Genomic DNA, 17,096 nt, shown 5'->3' on the forward strand with positions numbered 1-17,096 from the left:
AATACCACTTTCTCTCAATTTCTTGACATTGAGTTACCAATTATTGCTTGCCTTTTGCATTCCAGACTGTGGATGAGACATGAGGGAGTCAACATTTTCTACCCTTTACCTACTCACAATCAATAGAAAGACCAAAGATTATATATAACTTAATTTTGTGCACGTTTGAAGGGGAAACAAAATACTACACAGTTATTAATCTTACAAAGCTACACAATCTTTGAAACTAATCTAGTTCATGAAATAAGTTGTGATCTATTTTAAATTGATAAGAACAGACACTACATTTGATCTTAGCCAAAAGGCTGAGAGCAATGAAATCTATTTTACTTATTTTAAAGAGAAACAAAATGCTCTAACCTACCCGACTTTATGACTACTCATCTGACAGAGTTGGGAATGACATAGTAGAGTCTACAGATTTTTATAATAGATTTTTAGTTATACTGTAAGTGCAGAGAAATCTATAGTTCTTTTGTGTTATTTTAACTAAAAAGCACTTATTAAGTTTTCCTGATTTGGAGTAAGTGGTTGAAGGTCCAAGGAGGACAACATCCTAAGATCTTTATATTTCAGAACATTTAATGTGATAATTTATTGTTATCTAAGATTTTCAGCAGAGGCCCTGGTTGGTAGAATTAATTCAATAAGTACAACAACCTCAGACTGCACTATATGAGGCAAGTTAAGAGAGTACGGTAGTGATTCTCTCAGCATTAAAAATCAGCTGACTATAATTATGTTGAAGGAAAGACTACACTTTTGGAGGAAATTGCTTGTACTTTACATGCAATACTAATTTATTTTAAGCTGAAAGAAAAGAAGTTGTTTCAATGTGATTGTTCAAGGAGATTAATATGTATATGATTGAATTTTGGAAGTATGAAGACTATGAGAGGCAGTGGCTTTGTGATCATTATATGGGCATACCACTAGAACAGAAAGTCATAATAGGGGTCTAAGCTTCCACCTGTAAGAGAAGTTTCCAAAAGCTTATATTCTATGTACAAAACTGTACCATACAGTAGTAAGCTAGCTGAAGGCTTCTTAATAGAAGATGTACTCAAAAGTCTTATCTTAAGTTATAAATCAGTCCAATGAAGATAGGATGATGAGAAGCCAAGTTCTGAATGAATAAGTTACTAAAAAGCCAGTAGGGAAGGTATCACTTTCATAACAAGAATTACATCTGTTGTTTTCCAGTAAGGTGTGGAGTTGGAGGGCGTGGATGGTCTCCATCTAATATGCAAAAGCACACCATGAGAAAAAGTATCCAGATTGGACATCTAGCTTGCTGATTTTCCCAAAAATAAAGGGTAGTACCTACAATTTCCAATCTTTCTTTTCTTTATCAGCCTTAGTGTTCGTTGTGTCTGTGAATTGCAAGGTAAATGGGAGTGCAAAAGTAGAGGTAAAATAGAAACTAACTTCTCCTAAGAATTCAGTGTAAGCTTTCCAGCCTCCAGTTTAAGATGATGGAGAGCACGTGCTTTTTCCTTTGCTTTAAATTTTAAAGACTTTATTGTTACTACATTCCAAAATTATATTTAGATAATGAAAACAAGATTATTTCTATATTTAAGAAGAACCTGACTGAAATGCCATCTCTGATCAGGGAAAGAACTAGAACACAAGGGCTCACATTAGGCGTGGAAGAATAAGTGACTGCTTAAAAGCTGGCTTCCCACGTTAGAAAGCCAGTTCGATTCCCATCTGCTCCACTCCCCATCCATCTCTCTGTTAATGCTCCTGAGAAGGCAGCAAAATACAGATCAAGTCATTGGAACCCTGACACCCATGTGGGAAATCCAGATGGAGTTCCTGGTTCCTGACTTTGGCCTGGCCAGGACCCAGATGCTTTAGCCAACTGGTGAATGGATTAGTGGGTAAAGGGTACCTCTTTCTCTCTCTCTACCTTTCAAATAAATAGATACATTTTTTTAAAGAACTAGTTCACAGGTTACTAGAATGCAGGGGGAAAATTTAGCCTACTAAATTTAACAGTAATATAAAGGTTAATGGAAAAGCTCTGTATTGCAAAAAATGCTGTATAGATTCTTTTTTTTATTTAAATAATTTATTGAAATGCAGATACAGAGCAAGAAATGCACAAAACTGTATAGTTTGTTGTCATCTGATCACACTCAAAACCAATACTCAAATTAAAAACAAAGTCTTCCTAGTATTCCAAGAGTCCCCACAATCCCCCACCCCATTTCTCTTTTTTAATGTGCGAAATAAGAATATATTGTCAAGGCTGGCATTGTGGCACAGTAGGTAAAGCTTTTGCCTGCAAAGCCAGCATCCCATATTGGTGCTGGTTCATGACCTGGCTATTCCATTTTCAATCCATCTCCCTGATAATGCCCTGGAAAAAACAGCAGAAGTTGACCAAATGTTTGGCCCCTGCTTCAATCTCATTGCTTGTTTTCAGTCTTGTTAGATTTTTTTCCTATCTTCTTAATTTAATATTAGTGTTTATCTGTATAATTGTTCCAGAATCTTAGAAAGGATGGAACTCTACCAAATTCTTTTAACGAAGCCAACATCATTTTATTATCAGAAGCACACAAAGATATGGCTCAAGAAGACAACTACAGACCAATATCCTTGATGAACATAATTACAAGATTTTCAACAAAATGTTAGCAAATCAAAACAACAGTAGATGAAAAAAACTTCCAACTCAATCAAGTGGAATTTATCCCACAGAAACCAAAGTGGCTTAAAATTAGAAAATAAATTAATATATGTCATAAAACCTGTTAACAGAATGAAGAACAAAAAATATATGAACATCTCAATAAATTCAGATAAAACAGTTGATAAGATTCAACATCCTGAGGCCAGAGCCGTGGCTCACTTGGCTAATCCTCTGCCTGCAGCGCCAGGACCCTGGGTTCTAGTCCCGGTTGGGGATCCGGATTCTGTCCTGGTTGCTCCTCTTCCAGTCCAGCTCTCTGCTGTGGCCCGGGAAGGCAGTGGAGGATGAGCCACTGCACCCACATGGGAGACCAGGAGAAGCACCTGGCTCCTGGCTTTGGATTGGCACAGCGCACAGGCCACGGCGGCCATTTGTGGGGTGAACCAACAGAAGGAAGACCTTTATCTCTGTCTCTCTCTCTCACTGTCTAACTCTACCTGCTAAGAAAAAAAAAATGGATTCAACATCCCAGGGCCAGCGCTTTGGCGCAGTGGGTTAAAGCCCTGGCCTGAAGACCCAGCATCCCATATGGGTACCGGTTCTAGTTCTGGCTGCTCTTCTTCTGATCCAGCTCTGTGATATGGCCTGGGAAAGCAGTGAAAGATGAACCAAGTCCTTGGACCTCTGCACCCATGTGGGAGACCCCGAAGAAGCTCCTGCCTTCTGGCTTTGGATTGATGCAGCTCCAGCTGCTGCAGCCAATTGGGGAGTGAACCAGCGGATGGAAGACCTCTTTCTCTGTCTCTACCTCTCTCTGTAACACTGTCTTTCAAATAAATAAAATAAATCTTTCTTTTAAAAAACGATTCAACATCCCTTCACAATTAAAACAAGCCTCATCAGAGTAGGTATAGAAGTTACATACCTCAAAACTTTAAAGACTGTATATGGATAAATTAGCAGCCAATATCATACTCATTGGGGAAAACAGAAAGTTTATATCTTCAAGTATATGACAAGTCAATATTTCACAACTCTATTCAGTAAAGTATTGGGAGTAGTATCAAGAGCCATTAAGGAGGACAAAGAAATAAAGACAATTGAAATTGGAGAGAAGGAAGTAAAAATACCCATGTTTGGAGATAACATGCTGTTGTATTGGAAAACACTAAGTACTCCACCAAAAACTGCAAGCATCAACAAGCCAACTCAGTAGGTCACAGGATATAATAGCAACATCCAAATACAACAGCATTTTTATATACTACTAATGATCTAGCTGAAAGAGAAATCAGGAAAGAAATCTCTTAACAGTAGTTAAAAACAAACAAACATTTAGGAATAAATTTAACAAAAGTAGAGAAAGGTGTATAAAATGAAAATTATAGAAATGTTGATAAATAAACCATTAAGATAAATGGATAGAACTGGAGGAAATCATTTTGAATCAAGAAATAAGCCAAACTCAGAAAAAAAAGACCAATATTACATGTTCTCCTTTACATGTAGGAGCTAAAATGAAAACAAAACAAAACAGCCTGAAGACAGAATGTTGATTATTAGAGTCTAGTAGCAGCTGTGAAGGTAAAAGCACTTTGGGTAATATAAAATAGGAGAAGTTGTATGCAGTTTATTAATTTTGAAAAACAAAAGGGAAATATGGTGAGAAGTAATTGGGAGCTCTTTGTATTACTACCTCAAAACTTTCATTTTATAAATTTAAAATTAATCTGAAAACAAATATACAAAGATCTAGTAAAGTTAAATTTTCTGAAACCTATCTATTTTCTGGCTTCTGGTTTAAATAATCTCCCCATTGTCTTAAAAAAAAGTGAAATAATTTATTTGGATGCCTGAAATTGGCAGCGGAAAGGAACAGGATTTAACTTTTATGTTTTGTAATTTAAGATACTAATAGAACCTACCTTACCAGGTTAAAGAGGCAAAAATCAATGCAATAATACCTATTTAAAAAATGTCTAAAAATAACAGGTGATCATAATCATTGAGATTTTTAAACTAAAATGTAAAAAAAAAGATGATTTCTACTGATTGCAAAATATCTGAAGAGCTAAGTATTCTTTAGAGAAAGATAAAAACTATCAAGTATTATTCATTCTTCTGTTCAATTTATATTGAGCATTATAATGTCATTATACTTAGAAAAATACTAATTTTAATTTCCTCAATTTATTTGGATTGTATTTTTATGAAATGAAAATAAGTTATATGAACAAATTTATGATCCTTTATTATACTTTATATTTTGGTTCTTATAATTCATTTCAGAAGGAAACAAAAATATAATGATTTGCTATTCCATTATTCTTCAAAAGTAGTAGAATAATTTCAGCTTTTAGTGTTACTACTGCACAAGAATAAGTCAAATAACAATACTTGCTCCTGTCTCAAATCAAAACAAATAAGCTTATTTTCTTTACTTTCACATTAAATTTATATAGTTTACTTATAACACATCTAAGTACACAAAGCAAACTAATTCTTCTATGTAAATAAAGACACACATATATTCCAAAAGGATTTTTTGTATTCATACTTTTCAGATTCAGTGTGATCACATTAACAAACTGCAGAAGAAAAACCATATGATTATCTCAATAGATGCAGAGAAACCATTTGATAAAATACAACACCCAATCATGATGAAAACTATAAGCAAATTAGCTGTCAAAGGAACATTCCTCAATACAATCAAAGCAATTTATGAAAAACCCACAGCCAGCATCCTATTGAATGTGGAAAAGTTGGAAGCATTTCCACTGACATCTGGTACCAGATAGGAAAGACCACTCTCACCACTGCTATTCAATATAATTCTGGAAGTTTTAGCCAAAGCCATTAGGGAAGAAAAAGAAATTAAAGGGATACAAATTGGGAAACAAGAAGTTAAACTATCTCTCTTTGCAGATGATATGATTCTTTATTTAGGGGATCCAAAGAACTCCACTAAGAGACTATTGGATATCATAGAAGAGATTGGCCAAGTAGCAGGACATAAAATCAATGTGCAAAAGTCAACAGCCTTTGTATACACAGGCAATGTCATGGCTGCAAAAGAGCTTCTAGGATCAATCCTATTCACAATAGCTACAAAAACAATAAAATACCTTGGAATAAACTTAACTAATGATGTTAAAGATCTCTACGATGAGAATTACAAAACCTTAAAGAAAGAAATAGAAGAGGATACCAAAAAATGGAAAAATCTTCCATGCTCATGGATTGGAAGAATCAATATCACAAAATGTCCATTCTCCCAAAAGCAATTTATAGATTCAATGTGATACCAATCAAAATACCAAAGACATTATTCTCAGATCAGGTAAAAATGATACTGAAATTCATATGGAGATACAGGAGACCTCAAATAGCTAAAGCAATCTGGTACAACAAAACAAAGCCAGAGGCATCACAATACCAGATTTCAGGACATACTGCAGGGCAGTTGTTATCAAAACAGCATGGTACTGGTACAGAAACAGATGGATAGACCACTGGAAGAGAATAGAAACACCAGAAATCAACCCAAACATCTACAGCTAACTTATATTTGATCAAGGATCTAAAACCAATTCCTGGAGTAAGGACAGTCTATTCAACAAATGGTTCTGGGAAAGCTGGATTTCCATCTGCAGAATCATGAAGCAAGACCCCAACCTTACACCTTACACAAAAATCCACTCAACATGGATTAAAGATCTAAATCTATGACCTGACACCTTCAAATTATTAGAGAACATTGGAGAAACTGCAAGATACGGGCACAGGCAAAGACTTCTTGGAAAAGACCTCAGAGGCACAGGCAGTCAAAGCCAAAATTAACTATTGGGATTGCATCAAATTGAGAAGTTTCTGTACGGCAAAAGAAACAGTCAGGAAAGTGAAAAGGCAACTGACAGAATTGAAAAAAAAATTTGCAAACTATGCAACAGATAAAGGATTAATACCCAGAATCCACAAAGAGATCAAGAACCTCCAAAACAACAAAACAAACAACCCACTTAAGAGATGGGCCAGGACCTCAATAGACATTTTTCAAAAGAGGAAATCCAAATGTCCAACAGACACATGAAAAAATGATCAGGATCACCAGCCATCAGGGAAATATAAATCAAAACCACAATGAGGTTTCACCTCACCCCAGTTAGAATGGCTCACATACAGAAATCTGCCAACAATAGATGCTGGCGAGCATGTGGGGAAAATGGGACACCCACCCGCTGTTGGTGGGAATGCAAACTGGTTAAGCCACTATGGAAGTCAGTCTGGAGATTCCTCAGAAACCTGAAGATAACCCTACCATACAACCCAGCCATCCCACTCCTTGGAATTTACCCAAAGGAAATGAAATTGGCAAACAAAAAAGCTGTCTGCACATTAATGTTTATTGCAGCTCAATTCACAATAGCTAAGACCTGGAACCAACCTAAATGCCCATTAACAGTAGACTGGATAAAGAAATTATGGGATATGCACTTTATAGAATACTATACAGCAGTCAAAAACAATGAAATCCGGTCATTTGCAACAAAATGGAGGAATCTGGAAAACATCATGCTGAGTGAATTAAGCCAGTTCCGAAGGGAAAAATATCATATGTTCTCCCTGATCAGTGACAACTAACCGAGCTCCAAAGGGGAAACCTGTTGAAGTGAAATGGACACTATGAGAAACAGTGACTTGATCAGCCCTTGTCCTGACTGTTGATGAACAACTTAATACTTTATCCCTTTTAGTATTTTTTTGTTCTACTTAATACTATTGGTTGAACTCTTTAATTAACACACAGTTTTTCTTAGATGTTTAGATTTAACTGAAAAGTGATCCCTGTTAAATATAAGAGCAAGAATAAGAGAGGGAGGATATGTACAATTTGGGGCATGCTCAATCAGATTTTCCCCAAACAGTAGAGTTAGAAACATGCCAGAAGATTCCAATTCAATCCCATTAAGGTGGCATGTACCAAGGCCATCTCACTAGTCCAAGTGATCAATTTCAGTTCACAATTGATCACACTGATAGGTCTGAGAGTCAAAGGGATCACACAAACAAGACAAGTGTCTGCTAATTCTAACTGATAGAATTAAAAAGTAGAGAACCATCCGACATGAGAAGTGGGATACACAGCAGGCTCATAGAATGTCAAATGTCCTAAACAGCACTCTGGCCTCAGAGTCAGCCCTTAAGGCACGCGGATCTGGCTGAAAAGCCCATGAGAGTATTACAGGCATGGAAAGCCAAGACACGCTGGCAAAAAAATTTAAAAAAAGACGTAAATGAAAGATCTCTACGGGTGAGATCCTACTGGGAAGAACGGGCCATCGAAGAAGGAGTTACCTTTCTCTGAAGGGAGGAGAGAACTTCCACTTTGACCATGACCTTGTCTAAATAAGATTGGAGTTGGCAAACTCAAAAGGCTTCCATAGCCTTGGCAACTCATGACAAGGGCGTAGGGTGATTACTGTTGCCATAAATGAGAGTGTCAATTTGTTAAGTCAACAACAGGAGTCACTGTGCACTTACTCCCCATATAGGATATCTGTCCTGAATGTGTTATACAATGTGAATTAATGCTATAACTAGTACTCAAACAGTACTTTACACTGTGTTTCTGTGTGGGTGCAAACAGATGAAATCTTTACTTAATATATACTGAATTGATCTTCTGTATATTAAAGATAATTGAAAATGAATCTTGATGTGAATGGAATGGTAGAGTGAGTAGGAGATGGGATGGTTGCAGGTGGGAAGGAAGTTATGGGGGGGGGGAGCCACTGTAACCCAAAAGCTGTACTTTGGAGATTTATATTTATTACAGGAAATTTTTAAAAAGATTGGAGGGTGAACCAACGGCAAAGGAAGACCTTTCTCTCTGTCTCTCTCTCTCACTGTCCACTCTGCCTGTCAAAAAAAAAAAAAAAAAAGATAGTATGGAGATCCCCCATAAATACAAAAACAGATCTCCCATAGGACCCTGCCATCTCACTTTTGGGATTTTATCCAAACTTAATGGAATCAGCACTTAAAGTGTTATCTGCACCCTCCATGTGTAATGCAGCTGAATTCACAATAGCGAACATTTGTAATCAACCACCACTCAGCCATAAAAAAATGTAATCTTGTCCTGTTGGGGGGAATAAAAGAGGAGTCAACCAGTAACTATTATGCTTTGTGAAATAAGCCAGTCCCAAAAAAAGACAAATATGTGGAAGATAATAAAGAACACAAAAACATTCAGGAATTAAATGGACATCTTGTGACATTATTAATGCTTTTAGCTTTTTTTTATACTCCTTTTGAACTGTGGTCTTTCTACTTTTCACTTGTTGAATATTATGGTTATTGATAAATTAAGCCTGTAATTATAATATGTATTGAAATTACAACTTTGCAAAAACTGAACCAAAAAAAGGCAGAAAGGAGAGGAATTTAGGGAAGGAGTGTGAGAGAAGGAGGTATGGTTATTTTCTTCTAATTATACCTATTAAATATTTACAATCTATTCTTTTTATATCAATAAAAATTTAAAAGAGAATGCACAGTAATATCCTGTAGATTCATTGCATCTCTTGTTAATGTCACTTATGTTGATTCAGTTTGTAACTGAGAATGCTGAATGAACTTAAACATACACACACATACACTGGTTTTTCATGCCTGTGTTTTGCCTAGTGAAGTTATAAAAGATTGTTGAAAATTAAGCAAAATAGGCTGGCACCACAGCTCACTTGGTTAATCCTCCACCTGTGGCACTGGCACCCCGGGTTCTAGACCTGGTTGGGGCGCCAGATTCTGTCCGGGTTGCTCCTCTTCCAGTTCAGCTCTCTGCTGTGGCCTGGGAAGGCAGTGGAGGATGGCTCAAGTCCTTGGGTCCTGCACTGGCATGGGAGACCAGGAGGAAGCACCTAGCTCCTGGCTTCCGATCAGCGCAGTGCGCCGCCATAGTGGCCATTTGGGGAGTGAACCAACGGAAGGAAGACCTTTCTCTCTGTCTCTCTCTCACTAACTCTGCCTGTCAAAAAAAAATTAAGCAAAATATATATGAGGCAGGAGATACTTTAAAGCCTTGGCTGTGGAATTTTCCACTCTGCATTTCACTGTGTCCCCAGAACAATTACAGTAAAATTTTCTGGAGTAAAACTCACTGACTAAATGACAGAGATCTGTGCACCATTTATTCAGTTATTCTCTATCACTAAATCTGGTCCATAATGTGTATTAGTGAAGAAAGAATCATGCAAAATGTCAATGAGACTAATCTAGCCTTGCAGAAACACCACCTTTTCATAAGAATAGATTTGTAAGAAGAATAAGAATATTTTACATTATAATAATGTATGTTTTCAGTTATGTTATGGGTCAAATACCTATGGGTATTTGACACATGTATGTAACTTTATAATAAACTAAATTTACAGTGAAGTATTAATTAAAAGGTTATTTAAATAACTTTCCTTCAGTTACTACTAATCAAAGTAATATTAGAATACCATGGAAAATCAATTCTGTGTAAATGTTAAAGTAATGCACATACCATTTGCTGTAAATCAGCAATCATGGGGTAAGGATGGGAGAGAAAGATATAATATTAAGGCAGTCATTACGTAAATTTTGTAATTAAAAAGAATGGAAATGTTCTTGGATAACTAAAGGCTATTTCAAATGGATTTTTAAGGAATTGATATATCTTTGTCAGTAGAACAACATTCTCTCAATTCCTTCTGATAATGAGTATGTTCAAATATTCTTTGCATTTTATTTTTGATTCTTTTTGCATAAAATGAACTTTTTTTAAAAAAATGAGAGTTTAGGCAAAGGTGTAACAGTAGTTGTATGTGAACATGGTTACATATATTTTGAGCCCATATGGAAGCATCATCGTAGATCTAAGCACAGTGATAGCTTGACAAGTTTTCCAAAAGCAGTTAAACTCTTAAAGAGCAAAATGTCACTTCTCAAACAATGAATCATCACTGAGGGTAATTACTCGTCAAATGAATAGTAATTTCTATTATACAGTAGTTCATATCAACATTTTTCTAAAAATAAAGCTCACAACTGAATTTTTGAAATATCTGTCTTTAGTTCAAAATATTTTAGGTTTGGTAGTCCGGCGCCACGGCTCAATAGGCTAATCCTCTGTCTGCGGTGCCGGCATACCAGGTTCTAGTCTCTGTCAGGGCGCTGGATTCTGTCCCGGTTGCCCCTCTTCCAGGCCAGCTCTCTGCTGTGGCCCGGGAGTGCAGTGGAGGATGGCCCAAGTGCTTGGGCCCTGCACCCCATGGGAGACCAGGAGAAGCACCTGGCTCCTGCCTTCAGATCAGCATGGTGTGCCAGCCGCAGCCCGCCGGGCCGTGGTGGCCATTGAAGGGTGAACCAATGGCAAAGGAAGACCTTTCTCTCTGTCTCTCTCTCTCACTGTCCACTCTGCCTGTCTATATATATGTGTGTGTGTGTGTGTGTGTGTGTGTGTGTGTGTGTATATATATATATACATATATATTTTAGGTTTGGTAGCCTGGTCTCAACACATCATTAGCAGCCATCTCTGTGGATATAGCTAACTATCGATATTTCTTTCAGATGATGAATACTAAATAGAATATTTGCTTTGTTACAAGGCTGAAAACTGTGTTTTATATGTGAAAGCTGCCACTGAAAGTACAATGAAGTGGTATCTTTTTGCTGTGCTAATGCAGGCCTGTAACACTCTTCGCTGTAATTGTCTAGAAACAGCTGTATTTTTCTCCCACTAATAGTGGTCATGCCACTAATGATTTCATAAATCATTAGTGGAATTTTAAAACTAATATTCTGATATAAATGTGAAAACTTGTAAATTCTGGTTTTTGTGCCATACTGAGATATAACATTTTAATGAATATTTATTGAAGATTATCTCTTTTTTTTTTTGTTAAATAAACTGCAGGAAAGGTGCTTTCTACTAGGTTGCATTTGTGTAATGTTCAAACAGGAAGATGAAGTGTCTGAGGTATGATGGTGAAAACTCAATGTCACCATAGGAAAAAAAGATGGCAGAGTCATTCCTTCTTTGAAATAGAGACTACAGAGTAAATGGGATTTTCAATATTCTTTTAACATACAATCTTGTTAGCAATGAATTTACGATGATTGAAATTTAGGAAAATGTTGCTTCCTATCATAGGGATTTGTGGCATTATATTAATAATAAATATATAAAAGAAAAGAGTCATTGTCATATTTTATTCAAGGGTACGTAAAAGAAATGCATTTCCACATGACAGTTTTGTGCATTCAGCAAAATGCAGGATGTACCCTTTCCTTATTTTCTTATTATTCATATACTGAAATAGAAGTAAGAAAAAAACACATTGTGGACTAAGTTGACCTATTCTGAATGCATAAGCATAAAATTCACATTTTATAACAATTAAAACTACAGAATCTTGGGAAACTGAATTAGCCTTTTTTTCCCTTTACAAATGGTGCCAAAAGCTACTCTTCTCCAACACTGATTAATCAAAATCTGAAAAAAAGAATGATAATGATTACTAGAATACATGAGTTCAGTCAGAAGCCAACTGAATGTGAAATATAATTAAATATACAAAAATTTAGAGGGTACTATGCACATTAGATTTTATTTTCTTAAGTTAAAATTATTTTCCACTCATTATAATCTGGCAGAATAAAATATCTAAGAAACTTCAAAAGATCCTTCTTTGTAGGATAAAATGTTTTTCTATTTAAATATTAAATGATTATGCATGAAATAATATTAAAACTTGCCAGCACTGTTATATGACACTTATAAGTGTAATATATCACTAATGGTGAGGAAGTGGTTCATTTTGGACTCAAAAATGATCAAATGAAATAATACCCACGCTCATATATTGACTCACAGTTTACTGTATCTTAAATTTCTTTACTTGATTCTCAAAGCAACTCAAGCAGACCAGGAACACTGCTTGCAGGATAGACTTGCTACCAGAAACAGAACAGCTTTATGAGGCTAATCATTTTATTGAGATCATAGAGTTACCTTGGCAACTTTTGAAAGTATGTCTTATGAATGCTACTTCTACGACTTCAGTTTGTCCTTAAACAGAGAGTAGTATGTTGGTCAGACAGTGGATGCAGCATTTATCAGAATCACGGAAATGAAGAGGGACATAAGCAGGCAAAACTCTCTTACTTCTGTTTCCCTCTACATTCCAATTTTCATCTCCCAGTGGTTGAACTTAACCTGCAATAAGAAGGCAAAAGATACTAAGCCCTCAGGGTCACACCCTTGAATTATGTAACAGGATGCGTCCCTGGATAGTCTACAGTTAGTATTTGTTACTCAATGAAGTCACTTCTTTGTGCTCCTGTATCCAGGTCTGTCCTTATATCCTCCATCTCAGGAACTCCTTACCCCTCCCATAGTCTTATCCCCATCCTAAGGTCAAAACATGTGGACTACCAGTTATTTGACTAAATAATTTCTAGTAGAAGACAAAAACGAGAATGAACATTCCAGAAGATACAGATAATCTAAAGGGGACCATTAGAGCAAGAGCATGCATTATAATACAGTATGTTGGAGGAGGAGGGAAATATATTAGAGAATAATAATCTCCATATGGTTCTTGAAAATGTGCTACCTCTCTCTAAAGAAGATAACTCCTGACTGGAATCAGAATCAGCCTTGCCATTCAAATTCCTCTCTTCTTTTCTGAATGGTATGGTATTATATCCACACTGAATATTTAAATGTTCTGGTGTACCCTGCTGAGACAGCTTTGGCTTACAAAAGTGCATTTTGATTTTGAGAGGATGCAAAAGGATCTAACTGCCATGCCATTTTTTCTTATTTTTATTGTTCACAGACATGTACTCACTTTTATAGTCTCCCTGCTGATTTTCATGATTAATGAATGTGTCTCTCTCTCTCTGGCAACTTTAGAATAACTCGTAGACAGAATGGTTATAACTGTAGGTAACTATTCCAAGCTGTTTTCTCTGCCTGCAAGACTGGCACAGATTAAATAATATAAACTATGAGAAATATCCCTATAATTATAAAGGGAAATTAAGACTATTTTTTAATTGTTGTGGTAACTTTTCTCAAGTTGGAATGTAGACTTGAAATATGGAAATAATAACACAAAAATGTGACCACCATTCATTTTTTGTACGACCTAAGGTCATAAATATTTTTAGATAACGAAACAGTGCAATGTTACAAGAGCAGGATAGCCCGTTGTCAATGAAGATACTGTTTAATGGTTGCGAAGTTGCACCTAATAAATGTATGAATTCACACCTTGTGAAAAATACTGCCTGCTAGAGGCCCAGTTTTTACAACTTTTGGAAATAAGAAATAAATTACATATGCATATATAAGTAAAATATGTGTATATATATTTAATGATATTGAATAGATTATATATGAGCTGATTTTCTAATTCAGTGATATTTGATCTGCCATTATGAAACTCATAATAGTGAAAAATCAGTTTACAAAAGTATGAATCAAATATATACAAAGTTTTCTAATAAAAAATTTACTACCCACACAGGGAGTTGAAAAGGAGACTTAAGCACAGCTAGCTTAATGGAGTGAGATAAAAGTAAAATGAGATTTTATCGTTACAGATTTCATTGAACCAGATTAAAAGATAACATATAAAAGTTTACTATAATATGGGTTACCATGGCAATATAGATTTATTGGCAAAAGTTGTAAACCATGTGCTGGTATTGGTTAAAAAAGGGGGAGATCGGGGCCGGCGCCATGGCTCACTTGGTTAATCCTCCGCCTGCGGCGCCTGAATCCCATATGGGTGCCGGGTTCTAGTCCTGGTTGCTCTTCTTCCAGTCCAGCTCTCTGCTGTGGCTCAGAAAGGCAGTGGAAGCACCTGGATCTTGGCTTCCAATTAGCGCAGCGCCAGCCATAGCAGCCATTTGGGGGGTGAACCAACGGAAGGATGACCTTTCTCTCTGTCTCTCTCTCTGTCTATAACTCTACCTGCCAAATAAAAAGAGAGAGAGAGAGAGAGAGAGAGAGAGAGAGAGAGAGAGAAATGGGGGAGGTGTGAAAGTGAAATTTAAAATTCCTGGTTGCTTCTCAGTCGGTAGCCATCATCAGTTGTCAGTTTAAATTTAGTGGTACTTATTTATGATTGTCACTAAAGAAATTTTGTAGAAATAAGAACTGGAGATAAATTTGAGAGCACCTGAAGGAAGCACCAGAAGAAGCCTGGGTAGAAGCAGGCAGCCATCCAAGGCAGTTTCTCTAAGGAATCAAAACTGTAGAGACTGTTCCAAAGATATTCCTTCGTTGACTGGCAGAATGAAGTGCCAGATCTCTGCATAACTAATGCATGGTGTCTTCTGTGCCTAAGACAGGGAGAGGACTTGAGGAGAATCACTAAGCAAGGCAGAAGACAGAATATAATGTTCTTAAGAACAAAAAAGATGTTCTGAGGAAAGTAAGACAGGATTGCAAAGTGCTGAAGAGTCCGATGGAAGTAAAGCATCAATGCCTTGGGATAGGAATGTGGAAAATATCATAAACAGAAAAAAGTTCTCTAATATTAGATATATAGCAGTTGTGCCTCATCATTCATTTAGTTATTCTAATAGTCTTGGATTAATTATACTTTTTGACTTTCATACATTGCTGTTAAGAATGGTACATACTTGGGAAAGATTTGTCAGTTTCTTAAAAAATTAAATACATATCTATCATATGACATCAAAAACCTACTCCTATATATTTATCTATGAAAAAGAGAAACACATTCTTATTTAAGGTTTGTATACAAATGTTCAGTACAACTTTATTTGTAACAGCCAAAAACTGGCAACAACAGTTTAAATGGTTATCACCAGATAATGAATAGTTCATTATGCAATGGTTATCCAATAGATAGTGAAATAACGATTTTCTAAGAAATAATCATATTTCAAATTATTCAAATGATAATACTCATCAATGAATAAATAATTGTGATGTACTCAATATAATACTATTCATTGGTGAAAAGGAATGAAATACTGATGCATGCCATGAAATGAGTAAATATCAAGATAATTAACTGAATAGTTATACTAAAATGTATGAAAAAGTGTATATTTTACTAATTTACTTTATAGTATTGTCAAAAATGAATGACAACCCAGTAGTCCTTCCTAACTTACAGTTATAATTTCTATAGAACTAGTTATTCTCAGTCAAAAGAAATAGGGGAGGGTTGCGGGTGGGAGGGACGTTATGGGGGGGAAACCATTGTAATCCATAAGCTGTACTTTGGAAATTTATATTCATTGAATAAAAGTTAAAAAAAAAGAAATTCAAAAACATTAAATGGAAAATTTCAGAAATAAATAATATTTTAATGGTGATATGTGACAAAAGTGCAAGAAATCACATACATGTACCCACGCCAACTCCCATATGCAAATCAGAACATATAAAACTAGTAAAATCTGAATAAAATCTGTTTTTTTTGTACAAATGTCAATTTCTTCTTTTAAGTTTTATTTATTTATGTGAAAGTCAGTATTATAGACATAGGCAGAGAGAGACCTTCCATCTGTTGGTTCACTCCCCAGATGACTGCAATGGCCAGGGCTGGAGTACAGGAGCCAGGAACTTCATCTGGGTTTCCCATGTGCATGGCAGTGGCCCAAATATTTGGGCCATTTTCTGCAGATTTCCCAGACTTTCAGAAGGGAACTGGATCAGAAGTGGAGCAGTCAGGTCTCAAACTAGTGCCTATAGGGGATACTGTCTTCACAGGCCTTGGCTTTACCAGCTACATCACAACGCCAGCCCCGCAAATGTCAGTTTCTTAGCTTTGATTCTGTATTGCAGTTTTACAATCCATGACCCATGTAGAAACTGAGTTTAGGGTGAAAGGGAGATCCGTGATATATTTTTGCAATGTTTTGTCAATATTTTTCATTTCAAAGTAAAGAGTAGAAAATGAAGAACACACTGAGGTTAACAGCAGGTAGTAATTTCACTTCCTTGGTATTGGCCATCTTCATTTTCTTTCCCTTCTTGTGTGTCAGCCACTTTGTTCTCTCACCAAAGCCAAATTATGTTTCACTATTTAACAAAAATTTATTATACTTCAGAGATGGCAAATTCAGGTGGTGGAAACAATGATACATGATGTTAAAATTTATTTTTATTTTTTTTTTATTTGAGAGTTACAAAGAGATGCAGCAGATAGGGAAAGTAGGGGACTTATATCCACCGTTTCACTCCCTAAATACCTTCATTAATCCCAAGCCAGGCGAGGGCCAGGAATTCAATCCAGGTCTTCCACATGGTTGGCAGAAATCAAATCGCATTATCCATACATACTCTGAAATGGGACTGGGGTATCCTAAAGATGGGCTCAGTTTTTAGGCCAACCACTTACCTAATACATAAATTTTAAATTACATG

At 36.0% G+C, this 17,096-nt stretch overlaps 1 pseudogene; it reads right to left on the reverse strand.

Annotated features, from left to right (window-relative positions):
• Positions 1 to 204: 204 nt before the first annotated feature.
• Positions 205 to 316, reverse strand: LOC127490371 (U2 spliceosomal RNA; annotated as a pseudogene).
• Between the last annotated feature and the right edge of the window lie 16,780 nt (positions 317 to 17,096).

Source organism: Oryctolagus cuniculus, chromosome 2, assembly GCF_964237555.1.
Source record: "Oryctolagus cuniculus chromosome 2, mOryCun1.1, whole genome shotgun sequence".
NCBI lineage: Eukaryota > Metazoa > Chordata > Mammalia > Lagomorpha > Leporidae > Oryctolagus > Oryctolagus cuniculus.